This window comes from Macaca nemestrina, chromosome 17 (genome assembly GCF_043159975.1).
Source record: "Macaca nemestrina isolate mMacNem1 chromosome 17, mMacNem.hap1, whole genome shotgun sequence".
Lineage (NCBI taxonomy): Eukaryota > Metazoa > Chordata > Mammalia > Primates > Cercopithecidae > Macaca > Macaca nemestrina.
Window position 1 is genome coordinate 41,017,245 of NC_092141.1, and position 17,627 is coordinate 41,034,871.

General features: G+C 43.0%; 1 pseudogene; it reads right to left on the reverse strand.

Annotated features, from left to right (window-relative positions):
- Positions 1-14,272: 14,272 nt before the first annotated feature.
- LOC139359553 (nucleotide triphosphate diphosphatase NUDT15 pseudogene) lies at positions 14,273-14,826 on the reverse strand (annotated as a pseudogene).
- Between the last annotated feature and the right edge of the window lie 2,801 nt (positions 14,827-17,627).

The following is a 17,627-nucleotide window of genomic DNA, read 5'->3' on the forward strand; positions in this document are numbered from 1 at the left end:
CATGGTGAAACCCCGTCTCTACTAAGAATACAAAAATTAGCCAGGCGTGTTGGTGCATGCCTGTAATCCCAGCTACTCAGGAGGCTGAGGCAGGAGAATTGCTTGAACCCAGGAGGCAGAGGTTGCAGTGAGCCGAGATCGGGCCACTGCACTCCAGCCTGGGCGACAGAGTAAGACTACATCTAAAAAAAAAAAAAATTTCTTCCTTGTCTCTAAATCACAAAGTTCATCCTACATTTTATTCAGTTAACTTTATAGTTTTTCTTTCACATTTCACTCCTTATTTCATCTGGAATTCACCTTTATAGATGTTAGGTTGCATTCTAGTTTTATTTTCCTCCATATGGTGAATCAGTTTTTCCAGCATCACCTAATAAATGATCTCTTCTTTCCCTGTTGATTTGTGATGCTTGCTTTATTTTACATCAAGTTCCTATATAGAAATGAGTCCTTCTCTGAGTTCTCTACTTTGTTCTGAGGCCTTATCATTATGGCCTTGCAGTATGCCTTATTATTTGATAGAACAAGCCTCCCTTTCCCCATTTACACTTAAACAAAATTTTAAGTTATTTTTAATTTTTCTGTAGAAATGCAGTCTCACTATGTTGCCCAGGCTGGTCTTGAACTCCTGGGTTCAAGTGATCCTCCTGCCTCGGTCTCCCAAAGTACTGGAATTAGAAGTATGAGCCACCACACCTAGTCTTACCCTTGTTTTTAAAGATTATCTAATCCACCAGTGATCCTTTCTCCTGTGTATACATTGTAGAATATTTTATTGTTTTATTTTATTTGTTTGTTTGTTTTTTGAGATAGGATCTCACTCTGTTGCCCAGGGTGGAGTGCAGTGGTGCGATTATGGCTCACTGCAACCTCAACCTCCCAGGCTCAAGTGATCCTCCCACTTCAGCCTCCTGAGTATCTGGGACTATAGGCATGTACCACCACACCTGGATAATTTTTGTATTTTTTGTAGAGATGGGTTTTTGCCATGTTGCCCAGGCTGTTCACAAACCCTTGGGCTCAAGTGATCCTCCTGCTTTGGCCTCCCAAAGTGCTGGGATTGCAGGTGTGAATCACTGCGCCCACCCATGAGGTACTTGTAATTCAAGCCTGATAGCAGCAGCTGCAGGGAGACAAGAAAACTGAACTGCTGTCTCTACCTAGAAATTTGACATAGTATTTATACTTTGGAGGGAAAGTGAAAGGAAATGCATATGTAAAGTAATTGAGACTATTTATAACTTAAATGATCAATAACAGACATATGTTATCAACCAGTATTTCTTCAGCTGATGCTTTTTTTTGAGACACAGCCTTGCTCTGTCACCCAGGCTGAAGTGCAATAGTGTGATCTCAGCTCACTGCAGCCTCGACCTCCCAGGCTCAAGCCATCCTCCCACCTCAGCCTTTCGAGTAGCTAGGATCACAGGCACTCCCCACCACACCCAGCTAATTTTTGTATTTTTGGTAGATACAGGGTTTTGCAGGTTTGCCTAGACTGGTCTTGAACGTCTGGGCTCAAGCGATCCACCTGCCTTGGCCTCCCAAAGTGCTGAGATTACAGACATGAGCCACCACACCTGGCATTCTATGCAATTCTTTAAAATATGTTTTATGAGCTTTGGGTAGTGAGCATAGTCCCCATTCGATAGTTTTTTAGCCTTTGTCCTCATCCTTCTCCCTCCCCCTGTAGGAGTCCCCAGTGTTTATTGTTCCATCTTTATGTCCATGTGTTCCCAATGTTTAACTCCCACTTATAAGTGAGAACATGTGGCATTTGGTTTTCTGTTCCTGTGTTAATTACCTTAGGATCATGGCCTCCAGCTATATCCATGTTGCTGCAAAGGACATGATTTCGTTCTTTTTTTTTTTTTTGAGAGACAGAGTCTCACTCATCGCCCAGGCAGTGGCTCAATCTTGGCTCACTGCAGCCTCCACCTCCTGGATTCATGCGATTCTCCTGCCTCAGCTTCCAAGTGGCTAGGACTACAGGCGTGTGCCACTACACCCAGCTAATTTTTTGTATGTTTTTGGTAGAGACGGGGTTTCACTATATGTTGGCCAGGCTGGTCTCGAACTCCTGACCTCAGGTGATCCGCCTGCCTCAGCCAAAGTAGCTGGGATTACAGGTGTGAGCCACCACACCCAACCAATTTCATTCTTTTTTATGGCTGTATAGTATTCCATGGTAAACACAGTAATTTTTAAAAGGCTCAGCTTGGATTAAAATTACACACATATACCAAAGTTCAGCTATATGCTGTTTATAAAAGGCACATGTAAAACAACATAGGAAACCTAAATATTAAGAAATGAAAAATAATAATATCAGACAAATAGTAACCAAAAGACATTGGGAGTAGCAACTGAATACCAAGCAAAATAGGATGTGGAAAAAAAAATTAAAGGAGCATTTTATTTTAATAAAAGGAAGAATCTACCTAAAATAAATTAGCAACCATAGAAATAGTCTCACACTATTAGTATTAAGGAAACATAGCAAGATACTATTGCACTTTTTGTTTTTTTAGCTACTTTGTTAACTGAAACTATTGCACTTTAGATTGCCCAAAATGTCAAGTACGGGCAAAGATGTGGAGAAAATTATATGCTTTCACAACACTTGAGATAGGGATAGGGTATATTGATATAGAGTCATTTGGAAGAGCAATTTGGCAGTATCTAATAAAATGAAAATGAATGCCTGGGTGCAGTGGCTCACGCTTGTAATCCTAGCACTTTGGGAGGCCAAGTCAGGCAGATCGCTTGAGGTCAGGAGTTCGAAACCAGCATGGCCAACATGGTGAAATATCGTCTCTACTAAAAGCACAAAAATTAGCCTGTTGTGGTGGCATGTGCCTGAAATCCCAGCTGCTCAGGAGGCTGAGGCAGGAGAATCGCTTGAACCCGGCAGGCAGAGGTTGCAGTGAGCCGGGCACTCTGCCTGGGCACAGTGCCATTGCACTCCAACCTGGGCGACAGAGCAAGACTCTGTCTCAAAAAAAAAAAACATTTATAATTATTAATTCTGAAAGATGGGAATGTATTTTATATATATTTTATATATATAATATATATAATTATATATAATATATTATATAGTATAGTATTCCATGGTAAACACAGTACTTTTTAAAAGGCTCAACTTGGATTAAAATTACACACGTATACCAAAGTTCAGCTATATGATGTTTATAAAAGACACATGTAAAACAACATAGAAAACCTAAATATTAAGAAATGAAAAATGATAATATCAGACAAATAGTAACAGATAATATCAGACAAATATATATATATATATATATACTTATTTTATAATTCCTACTACTTTTTTTTTTTTTTTTGAGACAGTGTCTTGCTCTGTTGCCAAGGCTAGACTGCAGTGGCGCAATCATAATTCATTGCAGCCTTAAACTCCTGGGCTCAAGTGATCTTCCCACCTTGACCTCTCAAGTAGTTGGGACTACAGGCATAGTCACCATGCCTGGCTAATTTTTTTTTTAATTTTCCTTTTTGTTTTTTTTTTAATTATTTTTTAAATTTTTTTTATTTTTTGTAGAAATGGAATCTTGCTATGTTGCTCAGGTTGGTCTTGAACTCTTGGCCTCCCAAAATGCTGGGATTACAGGTGAAAGCCACTTTGCCTCACCTAATTCCAACTACTTCTCTCCTCTTAATGTTTTTTCTTGGAAATTGACAACTAAAAAAAAAAGAAAGAAAGAAATTAAAGTAAATGGAAGAAATGGTTAAACATTAGTCAATATTTTTCATCTAAGAGCTATTATTTCTCAGTCTATGTCTTCAAAGTTAAGAAAAAGGATATGAAAAACACTAAGTGGTAGAATCATTATATGTTTTAGCTACATGTTTTATTATTGGACAGTTTTGCTTAACATCTTATTACGGAAAGATGAAGAAAATGAAGTTAACACTCAGCTTCCTATCTTCTCTCCTCATCCCATTGTTTTTGGTAGTTGTACTATCTGCTGAGGTTTACAGCATTTACATTAGGTCCTGTGTAGTCTTAGTTCTATATTCAGGTGGAATCACTGCTCACCACCAGAAGTACTTTCCCATTATTGATTATTTGTATTGATTAATTATTAAATTAGATTTTATTGGTTTTTTGTTTGTTTTTTTAGAAAAGCTCTTTGTCTTAAATTCCTTGGATTTTTTCATGTTGAGACTATCTCTTTTTCTTATATTTGAACAACATCTTGACTGGGTATCATTTTCTTGGGCCACATTTTCTTTTTTTTTTTTTTGAGACAGAGTCTCGCTATGTCGCCCAGGGTGGAGTGCAGTGGCCGGATCTCAGCTCACTGCAAGCTCCGCCTCCCGGGTTTTTACACCATTCTCCTGCCTCAGCCTCCCGAGTAGCCGGGACTACAGGCGCCCACCACCTCGCCCGGCTAGTTTTTTGTATTTTTTAGTAGAGACGGGGGTTTCACCGTGTTAGCCAGGATGGTCTCAAACTCCTGACCTCGTGATCCGCCCGTCTCGGCCTCCCAAAGTGCTGGGATTACAGGCTTGAGCCACCGTGCCCGGCCGGGCCACATTTTCTTTGTCTCTGAAATTTGTGGCATGTTTCTCATGTTTTTCTGGCATTGAACTTTGCCTCTGAGAGGTCTGAGACAAGTCCAGTTCCCAACTCTGCTTCACCCCTTTTAGGCAACTTGCTTTATTGTCTGGTTGGTTGTGTTCAAGGAATTCTTTCTTTAACTTTAATGTTTAGTGACTTAACTGGGATAGAGACACCGTGTCCAGTCTATCACCTTTTTTACTTCTTTTTCTTTTTTTTTTTTTTTTAGATGAGGATCTCACTGTATTGCCCAGGCTGGTCTCAAACTCCTAGCCTCAAGTGATTCTCCTGCCTCAACCTCCCAAAGTGCTGGATTACAGGCATGAGCCACTGCGTCCAGCTACTTTTCCCACTTCTTGACTAAATTTTGGTAATATACACCTTCCTAAAATATTTATTTCATTATGAGTTTCAGAATTATTAGCACAAGGTTCTCTTGAGGCCAGGTATGGTGGCTTATACCTGTAATCCCAGCACTTTAGGAGGCCTAAGTGGGAGCATCTCATTGAACCCAGGAGTTCAAGATCAGCCTGGGCAACATAGCAAAACCCATATCTTGTTTTATTTTATTATTATTATTATTTTTTGAGACAATCTCACTCGTCACCCAGGCTGTAGTGCAGTGGTGTGATCTTGGCTCACTGCAACCCCCACCTCCCAAGCTCAAGTGATTCTCCTGCCTCAGCCTCCTGAGTAGCTGGGACTACAGGCATGTGCCATCACACCCAGCTAATTTTGTATTTTTAGTAGAGACAGGGTTTTACCACGTTGGCCAGGCTGGTCTCAAACTCCCAACCTCGGGTGAGCCACTCGCCTCGGCCTCCCAAAGTTCTGGGATTACAGGCGTGAGTATCTCTCTGTTGCCCAGGCTGGAGTGCAGTGGCGTGATCTCGACTCACTGCAACCTCTGCCTCCCGGGTTCAAGCAATTCTCCTGCCTCAGCCTCCCGAGTAGCTGGGATTACAGGTGCCTGAGTGGTGGCTGTTTTAAAGGAATTGGTTTCCCAAGCTTTTACAATTGTGAACTCCATCAATGAAAATGGGGGGGTATATATCTCCCATTATATGCATATCTGTTTATTCATAAATAACATTAATGTATCATATTTAATTTATATAAATTAAATTATAAGTAATATTCCATATGTTAAATTATATATTAATTATATCATAAAATATGGATAAAATAAAACATTTTAAAGTTCAAGTTGAAAAATAACATTTAAAAATCAATTTTTTTCTTTATTTTAGAGATGGGTTCTCACAATGTTGGCTAGATTTGTCTTGAACTGCTGGCCTCAAGAAATCCTCCTGCCTCAGCCTGCCAAAGTGCTAGGATTACAGGTGCTAGCCACCATGCCCGACTAATTTTGGTATTTTTAGTAGAGACAAGGTTTTGTCATGTTGGCCAGACAGGTCTTGAACTCCTGATCTCAGGTCTCTGCCCTCCTCAGCCTCCCAAAGTACTGGGATTACAAGCGTGAGCCACCACACCTGGCCCATAATTGTGTTTCTAATTGAGTAGAATATAGGAGCCAAGGACTTCGCATTGTTTCTGTATTCCCAGTACCTAGATTAGTACCTGGAAAATAGTAGGGGTTCAATAAATGTCTGATAAATGAATGAATATTAAGAATGATAGGCTGGGCATGGTGGCTCATGCCTGTAATTCCAGCACTTTGGGAGGATGAGGTGGGTGGATCATTCTCAGGAGTTCAAGACCAGCATGGCCAACATGGTGAAACCCCATCTCTACTAAAAATACTAAAATTAGCCGGGTGTGGTGGCCTGTGCCTGTACTCTCAGATACTTGGGAGGCTGAGGCGGGAGAATCGCTTGAACTTGGGAGGTAGAGGTTGGAGTGAGCCGAGATCTTGTGATTGTACTGCAGCCTAGGTGACAAAGTGAGACCTTGTCTCAAAAAAAAAAAAAAAAAGAAAGAGGAGAGAGAGAGAGAAAGAAAGAAAAGAAAGAGAGAAAGAAAATAAAGAAAGAGAGAAAGAAGAAAGAAGGAAAGAAGAAAGAAGAAAGAAAGAGGAAGGAAGGAAGGGAGGGAGGGAAAAGAAAAGAAAAAAGAAAAGAGAAGAGAAGAAAAGAAAAGAAAAAAGAAAAGAGAAAAGAAAAGAAGGAAAGATTGGCTGATCCCAGGCAGGAGGATCTCTGAAGCCCAGGAGCTCAAGACCAGCCTGGGCAACATAGTGAGACTTTAAAAACAAAAGAATGATAGGTTGGACATGGTGGTTCACACCTGTAATCCCAGAGCTTTGAGAGGCTAAGCTGGAAGGATCAGTTGAGGCCAGGAGTAGTTCAAGACCAGCCTGGGCAACACATAGTGAGTCCTTGTCTTTAAAAAAAAAAAAAAAAAGCCTGGGCACGGTGGCTCATGCCTGTAATCCCAGCACTTTGGGAGGCCGAGGCAGGTGGATCACGAGGTCAAGAGTTTGAGATCAGCCTGACCAACATGGTGAAACCCCGTCTCTACAAAGAATACAAAAATTAGCCGGGGGTGGTGGCATGTGCCTGTAATCCCAGCTACTCGGGAGGCTGAGGCAGGAGAGTCGCTTGAACCTGGGAGGCACAGGTTGCAGTGAGCCGAGATTGTGCCACTGCACTCCAGCCTGGGTGACAGAGCAAGACTCTGTCTCCAAAAAAAAAAAAAAAAAAAAAAAAGAAGAAAAAAGGAGCATAGTTAAAAAACAAAGAAAAAATAGTGTAAGATCAGAGTAGTAAGCATGAGTATATTTCAGCAGCCCTGGTTGGAGGAGGGATGGTGATATGGTTTGCTTTGTGTCCCTGTCCAAATCTCAGGTCTAATTGTAATCCCCAGTGTTGGAGGAGGGGCTTGATGGGAGGTCATTGGATCATAGGGCAGCTTCTAATGGTTTAGCACCATCCCTCTAGGGCTGCTTGTTTAAACGCGTGTAGCACCTCTCCCACTCACCTTTCTGCTGCTGGTCATGTGAAGATGTGCTTGCCTCCCCTTTGCTTTCTGCTATGATTGCAAGTTTCCTGAGGCCTCCCCAGAAGCAAAAGTTTGTACAGCCCACAGAACCAGGAACCGATTAAATCTCTTTTCTTTATGAATTACCCCGTCTCAGGTAGTTCTTTATAGCAGTGTGAGAATGGACTAATACAGAAAATTGGTACCAGAGAAGTGGGACATTGCTATAAACATACCTGAAAATGTGGAAGTGACTTTGGGACTGGGTAATGGGCAGAGGTTGGAACAGTTTGTAGAGCTCAGAAGAAGACAGGAAGATGAGGGGAAGTTTGAAACTTCCTAGAGACTTATTGAATGGTTGTGACCAAAATGCTGATAGTGATATGGAAAATGAAGTCCAGCCAAGGTGATTTCAGATGGAGATGAGGAATTTACTGGGAACTGGAGTGAAGGTCACTCTTGCTATGCTTTAGCAAAGAGACTGGTGGCATTTTGCTCCTCCTCTAGGGATCTGTTGAACTTTGAACTTCAGAGAGATGATTTAGGGTATCTGGTGGAAGAAATTTCTAAGTAGTAAAGCATTTAACAGTGGTTGCTTCTAATAGTGTATGCTTATATGCATGTGCAAAGAGATTATCTGAAACTGGAACTTATATTTAAAAGAGAAGTAGAGAGGCCGGGCGCGGTGGCTCAAGCCTGTAATCCCAGCACTTTGAGAGGCCGAGACGGGCGGATCACGAGGTCAGGAGATCGAGACCATCCTGGCTAACACGGTGAAACCCCTTCTCTACTAAAAATACAAAAAACTAGCCGGGCGAGGTGGTGGGCGCCTGTAGTCCCAGCTACTCCGGAGGCTGAGGCAGGAGAATGGCGTAAACCCGGGAGGCGGAGCTTGCAGTGAGCTGAGATCCGGCCACTGCACTCCAGCCTGGGCGACAGAGCGAGACTCCGTCTCAAAAAAAAAAAAAAAAAAAGAGAAGTAGAGAATAAAAGTTTGGAAAATTTGCAGCCCAGCTATGTGGTAGAAAAGAAAAACCCATTTTCTGGGGAAGAATTCAAGCAGGTTGCAGAAATTTGAATAAGGAAAGAGGAGCCAAATGTTAATAGCCAAGACAATGGGGAAAATGCCTGCAAGGCACTTCAGAGACCTTCGTGGCAGCCCCTCCCATCACAGGCCTGGAGGCCTGGGGTGTAGGGGTGGTTCTGTGGGACAGGCCCAGGGCCCCGCTGCTGTGTGAAGCCTTGAAACATGGCACCCTGCATTGTGACCACTCAGCTCCAGCCATGGCTAAAAGGGGCCGAGGTACAGCTCAGGCCATTGTTTCAGAGGATGCAAGCTAAAAGCCTTAGCAGCTTCCATGTGATATTAAGCCTGCATGTGTGCAGAGGGCAAGAGTTGAGGCTTGGGTGCTTCCACCTAGATTTCAGATGATGTATGGAAACACCTGGATGTCCAGGCAGAAGTCTGCTGCAGGGATGGAGCTCTCATGGAGAACCTCTACTAGGGCAATGCAGAGGGGAAATATGGGGTTGGAGTCCCCCTACAAGAGTCCCCACTGGGGCACTGCCTAGTGGAGCTGTGAGAAGAGGGCCACCATCCTCCAGACCCCAGAGTGGTAGATCCATGAATGGCTTGCACTGTGCACTTGGAAAAGCCACAGGCACTCAACAACAGCCCATGAAAGCAGCTGCAGGGGCTGTACCCTGCAAAGTTATAGAGATACAACTGTCTAAGGCCTTGGGAGCCCACTCCTTGCATCAGTGTGGATTGGATGTGACACATGGAGTTAAAGGAGATTATTTTGGAGCTTTAAGGTTTAATGACTGCCCTGCTGGGTTTTGGACTTGCATGGGGCATGTAGCCCCTTTGTTTTGGCTGAATTATTTCTCTTAGAATGGGTATATTTACCCAAGGCCTATACCCCCATTGTATCTTGAAAGCAACTAACTTGATTACTTGTTTTTGATTTTACAGGCTCATAGGTGGAAGGAAAGTCTTGCCTTGTCTCAGATGAGACTTTGGACTTGGACTTTTGAGTTAATGCTAGAATGAGTTAAGACTTTGAGGGACTGTTAGGAAGGCATGATTGTGTTTTGAAATGTGAGAAGGACATGAGCTTTGTGAGGGGCCAGGGGCAGAATGATATGATGTGACTCTGTGTCCTTGCCCTAATCTCATGTCTAATTGTAATCCTCAGTGTTGGAAGAGGGGCCTGGTGGGAGGTGATTGGATCATGGGGGCAGTTTCTAATGGTTTAGCACCATCCCCCTAGTGCTGCTTGTTTAAAAGTGTGTAGCACTTCCCCTTCCCCCATCTCTTCTGCCAGCCATGTGAAGATGTGCTTGCTTCCCCTTTGCCTTCCACCATGATTGTAAGTTTTCTGAGCCCTCTCCAGAAGCAGAAGCTTATACAGCCCACAGAACCATGAGCCAATTAAACCTCTTTTCTTTTCTTTCTTCCCCCTGCTGTCCCCCGTGAGAGGAGTCTCACTCTGTCACCCAGGCTGGAGTTCAGTGGTGCGATCTCGACTTACTGCAGCCTCTGCCTCCCAGGTTCAAGTCATTCTCATGCCTCAGCCTCCCGAGTAGCTGGGATTACAGGCACCTGCCACCATGCCTGGCTAATTTTTGTATTTTTAGTAGAAATGGGGTTTTGCCATGTTGGCCAGGCTGGTCTCGAACACCTGACCTCAGGTGATCCACCCACCTTGGCCTCCCAAAGTGCTGGGATTACAGGCATGAGCTACTGCGCCTGGCCTAAACCTCTTTTCCTTATGAATTACCCAGTCTTAGGTAGTTCTTTATAGCAGTGTGATAACAGACTAATATAGATGGAATTTATCTTCTGATAATCTTGGGGCTTGGATTTTAAACCACACATAGGGAAAGAGACAAGGGCTTTAGCTTGGTCAACATGGAAATTGAAACTAAGATATCTATCTAAAGCCAGGATGCTCAAAGGGCTGTCCCTTCAATGAAAGAGGTAGCCAGGAAAAAAAAAAAAAAAAGCTATCCCCTGACACAGGCAGCCAACAAGGAAACATATTTGTTTCAGCCTGGGTAGAAAAATAAATAAAAATCTGCTCTGGTAAATTGTAACTTTATGGATTTCTCATTTGGGAGTTGTATTAGGCTGTTTTTGTGTTGCTACAAGGAAATACCGGAGGCCAGGTGCAGTGGCTCACACCTATAATCCCAGTACTTTGGAAGACTGAGGTGGGTGAATCACTTGAGGTTGGGAGTTTGAGACCAGGCTGGCCAACATGGCAAAACCCCATCTCTACTAAAAATACAAAAAAATTAGCCAGGTATGGTGGCTTATGCCTGTAATCCCAGCTACTTGGGAGGCTGAGAGACAAGAATCGTTTGAGTCCAGGAGGCAGAGGTTGCAGTGAGCCGAGATTGCACTGCTGCACTCCAGCATGGGCAACAGAGCGAGACTCTGTCTCAAAAAAGTAAAAGAAAAAGAAATATCCGAGACTGAGTAATTTATCAGAAATGAGGTTTAATTGGCTCATGGTTCTGCAGCTGCACAGGAAGTCATGTGGCATCTGCTTTTCGGGAAGCTTCAGGAAGCTTCTAATCATGGCAGAAGGCAAAGAGGGAGCAGGCACATCACATGGTGAAAGCAGGAACAAGAGAGAGCAAGGTGCCACACTTTTATTTTTTTATTTTTATTTTTTTTTGAGACGGAGTCTCGCTCTGTCGCCACACTGGAGTGCAGTGGTGCGATCTCGGCTCACTGCAACATCTGTCTCCTGGATTCAAGCGATTCTCCTGCCTCAGCCTCCTGTGGTGTGCCACCACACCCAGCTAATTTTTGTATTTTTAGTAGAGACGGGGTTTCACCATGTTGGCCAGGATGGTCTCAACCTCTTGACCTCGTGATCCACCCACCCTGGCCTCCCAAAGTGCTGGGATTACAGGTGTAAGCCACTGCACCCAGCCTATTATTTTTATATATTTTTTATTTTATATTTTTTCGGACTGCTCAGCCTCTTGAGTAGCTGGGATTACAGGCGCCCACCACCACGCCTGGCCAATTTTTGTATTTTTACTAGAGATGGGGTTTCACCGTGTTGGCCAGGCTGATCTCGAACTCTTGGCCTCAACTGATTCGTCCACCTTGGCCTCCCAAAGTGCTGTGATTACAGGTGTGAGCCACCATGCCCAGCCGTGGTGCCACACTTTTAAACAGCCAGGTCTTGTAAGAAGTCACTTGCTGTCATGAGGACAGCACCAAGGGATGGTACTAAACCATAAGAAATCAACCCCCATGATCCAATCACCCCCCTCCAGGTGCCACCTCCAATACTGGGAATTAAAATTCAACATGAGATTTGGGCAGAGACACACATTCAAACTATATCAGGAATTAAATCATATTATCTTTGTAGTGGAGAAATTCCCCAAAGTCTGTAAGCTAACATAAATGTAGTCATGAACACATAATATTGAGATGTGTTTGCAGAAGCAAACTCAACCCAGATCTCCTAGGAATGACAAAGATAAAACCCTGTTGAAGATAAGCTCGTAATCCATAATTACAAACACAGGAGAAAACAATCCTGCAGGAGGGAGAATCAGCAGACACAACAAACTGCAGGATCAGGTTTCCACGAACAGCGATAATGATAAGATACAGATTAGAGACTTTGTTTTTAAGAATAAAAAACACGGCCGGGCGCGGTGGCTCAAGCCTGTAATCCCAGCACTTTGGGAGGCCGAGACGGGCGGATCACGAGGTCAGGAGATCGAGACCATCCTGGCTGACACAGTGAAACCCCGTCTCTACTAAAAATACAAAAACTTAGCCGGGCGAGGTGGCGGGCGCCTGTAGTCCCAGCTACTCGGGAGGCTGAGGCAGGAGAATGGCGTGAACCCGGGAGGCGGAGCTTGCAGTGAGCCGAGATCGCGCCACTGCACTCCAGCCTGGGCGACAGCGTGAGACTTCGTCTCAAAAAAAAAAAAAAGAATAAAAAACACAAAAGAAGGAACCCAAAGCATAAGAAAATAATATGATACTTTGAAAAAAGTCAGCTTTAGAGAAGGACCAAACCAATCTTGTAGAAATAAAAAAAAACAGGTTTTATTAATTTTTTTCTTAAGATTTTCATTATTTTCGCCAGGCGCGGTGGCTCCCAGCACCATGGGAGGCCAAGGCGGGCAGATCACCTGAGGTTGGGAATTTGAGACCAGCCTACCAACATGGAGAAACCCCGTCTCTACTAAAAATACAAAATTAGCCAGGCATGGTGGCTCATTCCTGTAATCCCAGCTACTCGGGAGGCTGAGGCAGGAGAATCGCTTGAATCTGGGAGGCAGAGGTTGCAGTGAGCGAAGATTGCGCCATTGCACTCCAGCCTGGGCAACGAGAGCAAAACTCCGTCTCAAAAAAAAAATATATATATATATATTAATTATTTACGGGTAACAAAAGCCCAATATGTGTTAACATAAATTTTTTTTGAAAAATAGCTATTTTTTTCACATATTAAGACTCACAAAAAATAACTTTTTCTAAACAACAATAAAAATTCATTAGTGAGAAGAGTCACACTGCTTTACATTTTTGCCGGTCTCTTTAATGTCTGATGGTAGATGAAAGCTAGATTCTCATGTCTGCTTCTTCATTCAGCCTGTTATAATATCACACCAGATAGCTTCTCAAAAATTCCTCTGGACACTCATGAAAAAATGAGAGTGGAAAAGATAAATTATGTCTTAGTATTATAAAAATAGCTTTGACCTAGAATACTCGTGAAAGGCTCTTGAGGACCCCCAGACCATACTTTGAGAACCACTGCTCTAGACGAATGTCCTCATTTTACAAAAAAGGACACTGGACCTCAGAGAGAGTAAGTGAGAAATCCAACGTCACACAGCCTGTTAATAGTGGGATACAGACATTAGATGGTTTGTCTCACTTCTCTGGGTTTAGGTTCTCAATTAGAAACCTGGGAAACACACCCTAATGACCTGTCCTATTCCCTGTAAGTTGCAAAGACTGTCACAATGTATTACCCCCAACCCACTTTTTAAAAATAAATTAGTAATTTAAAAAATAATTTAAATCAATAAATCAACAAACTTGGTAAATTTTGCAACGGGCATACTGTGTTTGAATCTAAACTACAGTATTTGAATTCAGATTTCTATTTGAACAGAACACTAAGGCAAATTCAACCGCATCCTATTCCATGCAAGCTAGTAATGACAAACTGCATAGTAAATATCATAGATAAATATGGAAAGTAGATTACCCATAATATCAGTATTTATCATACATCCTGTGTCTGAAATACAATTCAATTATACGTATTTCAGAAAAATTTTATCAAGTACTAGCTGAAAGGGTGCTGGGTACATTAAGAGACTGCAAATAAACTGGTGATCACAAGAACTTTTTAAGATAAAATGGAGGCCGGGCGCGGTGGCTCAAGCCTGTAATCCCAGCACTTTGGGAGGCCGAGACGGGCGGATCACGAGGTCAGGAGATCGAGACCATCCTGGCTAACACGGTGAAACCCCATCTCTACTAAAAAATACAAAAAATTAGCCGGGCGAGGTGGCGGGTGCCTGTAGTCCCAGCTACTTGGGAGGCTGAGGCAGGAGAATGGCGTGAACCCGGGAGGCGGAGCTTGCAGTGAGCCGAGATCGCGCCACTGCACTCCAGCCTGGGGCACAGAGCAAGACTCCGTCTCAAAAAAAAAAAAAAAAAAAAAAAAAAAAAGATAAAATGGAGTTGCACCGAAATGTAGATATTTTCATTCCCTAACCCGACCTTATTTTTGTCTTTTAAAGAAAATCAAGAAATCTTGGCCACCTAGAGATGATTTCCTTTGTATCCTACCAGATGGTTCAGATCTTTAAATGGAACATAGTCTTGTTCTTTTAAAGAACACAGGGCCCAGAAGGAGGAAATTGTTCCCAGGGAACCCACTCCCAACTTTCATTTTTTTCAGGCTCTACATTCTTTGGTTCTGAATCATGAGTCACGTCCACTTCTCCTTTCACTAATATAGTAACATAATGGTAATTCTCCTTCTCAATGAAAGAATTAGCAACTGAGGCAAAGCGAACATTTTTCAGGTGAAGAGCTTCTTCACAGGTTTCCCTTTGAGCACATTCTTCCCAGCTCTCACCGAACTCCCAGTGACCTCAGAGAGCTGGAAACTGCTGGCTCCAAACGACCCTTTCCTCTTCCCCAGGAGGACGCAACGCAGATGCTTGCAGCTGGTCACCATGACTCAGACTCTGACTCTGGGCGGCCACCCCTGCGGCTCCGTGCTGGCTGTCATAGCGCAAGCAGGAGGACCAAAAAATATGTTTTAAGTTGATGAACACTAAAGTCGAGTGAATGGGCTGGGCGCGATGGCTCACGCCTGTAATCCTAACACTTTGGGAGGCCAAGGCGGGTGGATCACTTGAGGTTAGGAGTTTGAGACCAGCCTGGCCATACATGGTGAAAACCCGTTTCTACTAAAAATTAAAAAAAAAAACCTCAACAACAACAATAACAACAACAACAACAACAACAAAATAGGCATGGTGGCGTGCGCCTGTAGTACCAGCTGCTCAGGAGACTGAGGCCAGAGAATTGCTTGAAGCCGGGAGGCAGAGGTTACAGTGAGCCAAGATTGCGCCACTGCACTCCAGCCTGGGCAACAGAGCGAGACTCTGTCTGGAAAACAAATAAAGTTTAGCGGATGGATTAAGTAGCAGATTAGAACGAGTTGATGATATAATCTAGTAAACTCTCAAATGAAATTAAGAAAATTCCTTGTAGTATGGAGAGACAAGGAGAGAGAAAACATAAAACATATAGAAAAGAGATGCAGATAGTCTTACACAGTCCAATAGAAATATAGTGTGAGATACATACATACATAATTTAAAATTTTCTAGTACCAACCTAACAAAGTAAAAAGAAACACATTAATCCAAAATATTTTTTCATCATGTAATATAAAATCATGAAGAAATATTTTATATTCTTTTTTTCCTACTGTCTTTGAAACCCAGTGTGTATTTTGCACTTACACCACACGCAGCTCAGTTTGAACTAACTAGTGTTCAACAGCCATATGCGGCTAGTGACTATTGTACTGGACAATGCAGATCTAACTTACATGTAATAAGATTTCCAAGAGAAAAGGGAGACAGAGAAGGCAATATTTGAAGAGATAATGACAGATAATTTTCCGGATTACTGGCAGGCAGGAATCCTGAGATTCAGGAAAGCTGGTGTGTCCTGATCAGGATGTACATATTTTGTTGTGAAGCTGATAAAAGCTGAAAACAAAAAATTTGTTAAAATTAACTAAGGGGAAAAGATAGATTACCTACAAAGGAACTTCAATTAGACTGAAGCCAGTTTCCTTTAAAATGTTGACTGAAAAGTGACAATGTAGGAATTTTATACCCACTTGAACTATCAATAAAGGGTGAGGGTAAAATAAAGTCAAAGACGAGGTCATCACTAACAGACTTTCACTAAGAGAGAACTGTAATACAACTCAAATACAATAAGGTGTCTGGAGGTCTAGGGAGATGTGGCAGTGTGTGAGAGAAGGGTTCCCCAAAAGAGATCAAATATAATGTATATTTTCCTTGTTTTTTACTATTTTTCCCGCTCTCCAGAGCTCGAATAGCAATGAATGTGTAGTTATCGAGTCAGCACTAGTGTAGAACTGCAAGCCTTAACTCCTTGTCACAGTGTTAGGGAAGCAGAAGCCTAGGAGAATAAGGCCATTTTAAAATCAACTCCATCTTTTTTTTTTTTTTTGAGATGGAATTTCCCTCTTGTTACCCAGGCTGTAGTGCAGTGGCACAATCTCGGCTCACTGCAACCTCCACCTCCCGGGTTCAAGCGATTCTCCTGCCTCAGCCTCCTGGGTAGCTGGGATTACAGGCACCTGCCACCACACCCATACTACTTTTAGTAGAGATGGGGTTTCGCCATGTTGGCTAGGTTGGTCTCGAACTGCTGACCTCAGGTGATCTGCCTGCCTCGGCCTCCCAAAGTGCTGGGATTACAGGTGTGAGCCACCTCGCCTGGCCAGTCAACTCCATCTTAAAACTAGCAAGATACACCAGGCGTGGTGGCTCACGCCTGTAATCCCAGCATGTTGGGAGGCTGAGCTGGGCAGATCACCCGAGGTCAGGACTTCGAGACCAGCCTGGTCAACATGGCAAAACCCTGTCTTTACTAAAAATACAAAAATTAGGCCGGGTGTAGTGGTGCGCACCTTTAATCCCAGCTACTTGGGAGGCTGAGGCAGGAGAATCAGTTGAACCTTGGAGGCGGAGGTTGCAGTGAGCCAAGATTGCACCACTGCACTCCAGCCTGGGTGACAGGAGCGAAACTCCATTTCAAAAAATAAATAAATAAATTAGGTGTGGTGGCACATGCCTGTAATCCCAGCTACTTGGGAGACTGAGGCAGGAGAATTGCTTGAACCCAGAAGGCGGAGGTTGCAGTGAGCCGAGATCATGCCATTGCACTCCAGCCTGGGCAACAAGAGTGAGACTCTGGAAAAAAGAATAAAAAACCAAAAAAACAACTAGCAAGACACAGTCCTTGCTGGTCACAACCCACGGTCATAAGATGTTTATAGTTAAGGAAACACCCTAAAGATTACCTGCAAGGACAGGCTTCTACAAAAACAGAAAAGCCCAGATGTCCCAATACCCATCACAAGATTTGCTTTCAAGATAATTGTGCTTTTTTTCAAGATAGTTATGCTTTGATGTACTCACACCGTAGAATGTCAAGGATAGGTTTCTTTAAATCAATACCATAATAAATTTGGTCATGCTGTCTGCCCATCCGCATATAGCACAGCTTAGTTTAGTCTTTGTAGACACAAGATCCCTATAGAAGAAAAACTTAAAGACTGTGCATTCCTCCACTTGCCTTCTGAGGACACTCTATTCTATAATGAAGTAGCTTTCAATAAACTATCTCTTCTCACTGCACTCTGATTCTCCTTGAATTCTTCCTGGTGGGAGAGCCAAGAACCTTCTCTTGGGTCTGGACCAAGACTCCTTTTTCCAGTAACAATAGGGTAGGAGAGAGAGGAGAAGGAGGAGCATACAT